This window comes from Temnothorax longispinosus, unplaced genomic scaffold (genome assembly GCF_030848805.1).
Source record: "Temnothorax longispinosus isolate EJ_2023e unplaced genomic scaffold, Tlon_JGU_v1 HiC_scaffold_88, whole genome shotgun sequence".
NCBI classification, from domain to species: domain Eukaryota; kingdom Metazoa; phylum Arthropoda; class Insecta; order Hymenoptera; family Formicidae; genus Temnothorax; species Temnothorax longispinosus.
Genome location: NW_027270758.1, coordinates 29,824 through 32,285, shown reverse-complemented (window position 1 = coordinate 32,285; position 2,462 = coordinate 29,824). Strand labels below are relative to the sequence as shown.

Below are 2,462 nucleotides of genomic sequence, written 5' to 3'. Positions count from 1 at the left end.
GACGGGTTGCGAGTACCCGCGATGTTGAGATCTCGATAACGAGTGAACGGATCAAGTTCTAAGTAGGCTTGATCGATAGCTTGGGGTCCAATTAGGGGGGGGGTTTCTCTCATAATATTCCGCTACGTGCCCTACGAGCGGAGATATTGCGACGCAGAGTCCAAATGTGAAAATTTATTTTTAAGATACGTATATACTTCTAACGCCGACGTTCTTGTATGATGACGTCATAATCAGAAACGTCACTTTCATTTTTTCGACGCTGGCGGCGCAGGTATCGCCAGTTTCGATATCGCGCGCGTATTTCGAAATTAGGTCGATAGACTTATCGGTCAGGAGGAAGATTTCTATTTAGGTAAATTAGGTATATACTTATATAATATATATTGAGTCAATTGCTTCATGTTTATCTGGAGAGATTTCGTATCCTTACATCGTATTACCACCGCTGCCGGAAAAGAAGGTTCTCTACGCTTGGCAGAAAGTGCCGCTAGGGAATTTTTAAGTCGATTCTTATGAATCAAGCTTGAATTCGATGTCTCCTGTCAGTCAGTTCATCATCTGATCAGTTAACCTATCTCGATCGATCGAGAGACACGGTAGTACGCGCGGAGCGAGACCGACCGTGTGACTCTTTATTACGCGTCGCGAGGTAAGGTGCGACAACGCGCGCATACGCGCGTACGCGAAACGGCAGTAACACCGTAATCGTGCCGGCGATATACTGAATTGAATTGCTTCGTGCTTATCTGGAGATTTCGTATCCCTACATTGGGTGCGTTCAGCCGATACTCAGCTAGCCTAGCAATCGTGAGCAGTCGCTCGTTTTCGCTCGTTTCCTCTCTTTTGACCCAATGGATTAAAAGGAGAGGAAACGAGCGACTGCTCACGATTGCTAGGCTAGCGGAGTATTCGGCTGAACGCACCCATCGTGTTACCATCGCTGCCGGAAAAGAAGGTTCTCTACGCTTGGCAGAAAGTGACGACTGACACGTTCGATCCCGACTTCGTTGATCGCAGAAGAGCTGAACTCGAGGTACGTTTCCGATTTGCAATTATAAAAGTATCGTGCGATGAATGTTGTACCCAATTATAACCTCAAATGAAGTTGTGCACGTTGCTGAAAGATATATATATATCTTGATATATAGGCTACGGTCAACGTGATACAAATGCTCTGGAGCGTTTTTCTTCTCCTTCTTTCTTCATTGAAAGAAAAGAGAAGAGGAATGCTTCGAAGCATTTGTAGTGTCACGTTGACCGTAGCCATAATATCATATTAATACATTATTTTATTTTTAGACGTAGCTGTTGATGAAAGAGAATTAGATGGTGACTTAATTTTGGGGGATATAGGTCAAGGATTGCCATTTAAAGCTGGTATTATTGGAACCACGAGAGTCGCGTGGCAAATGGGAAAAGAAAACCGAGGACAGTAAACCAAGCAGCGGAAAAATATCCCTATTCGACTTTCTCGAGGATAAATTACCTGTACAACCTGAGAGCGTCGAAACAACTAATTTGTCTCAAAACAGCTACATACAAATTAATAAAAGTAATCAAGATCGTTTTGAATCAAGAGGATTTGATAATATATATATATATATATATATAGATTATATAGAGACATTATTATATATAGAGATTATATAGAGACATTATATAGAGATTATATAGAGACAAAGATTATAAGAGATACAAATTTTTTATTAATTATATAGAGACATTATTATATATAGATATTATACAGAGACATTATATAGAGATTATATAGAGACAAAGATTAAATCCTGTTGCTCTCAACGTCTGCCTCTGCCTCGTCTACCCCAATAGTAATTGGGTGATGACAATTTATATAAGAAGGCCATGAACCTTTCTTCTTGGCGTCGTATCCCCGCGGCTCTGCCTCTTGGTCTGCGAACTGTAAATAATAAAATTGTATAAGAAATTTTATGAATTAAATACATATAATATGAATTAAATTTTTTATATATTGTAATTATGTGAAATTATGTGAAATATATATTGAAAAGACAGTACTTACCATTTGTACTTTCGCGATTTCTCTCACAATCAGTATGAAACAGTGGTTTCGTTGGCTCCTGCCTCTTTTCAGAGGACAATACGGCCAGTATTTGCCACTGTTTGTTATACAAAGTCTGGAATGAAATCGGCGACGATGGCGGGTAAAGTGTTTAAAAGCGTGGAATACCCTTATAGGGTAGAGAGCCTTTCAGACTATATTCGAAAACTTCACTCTGGCCTAGTTTATATTGATCACTTGATACGCGTATTAAATAGTAAATAACTAGTAAATTAGTTTGATTATTGGTTTGATACGCGTATCAAGAGATCGGTGTAAACTAGGTCATTCGAATACACACCAGCGTCGTTCTGGAGCCTTATGCTAGGTCTACAATGCGAGTCGTAAAGTCGTGAGTCGTAAGAATTGACCAATCACA

General features: G+C 39.7%; 1 long non-coding RNA gene across 2 annotated transcripts; it reads left to right on the top strand.

The window, feature by feature from the left end:
- The first annotated feature begins 305 nt into the window (after positions 1-305).
- LOC139825071 (uncharacterized) lies at positions 306-1,936 on the top strand. 2 transcript variants are annotated; one of them, XR_011735451.1, is made up of 3 exons: positions 306-652; positions 867-1,036; positions 1,303-1,936. It is a non-coding gene; the product is annotated as an uncharacterized lncRNA (long non-coding RNA). The 2 variants fall into 2 exon arrangements; XR_011735450.1 differs by having other exon boundaries at positions 307-775.
- Positions 1,937-2,462: the final 526 nt, after the last annotated feature.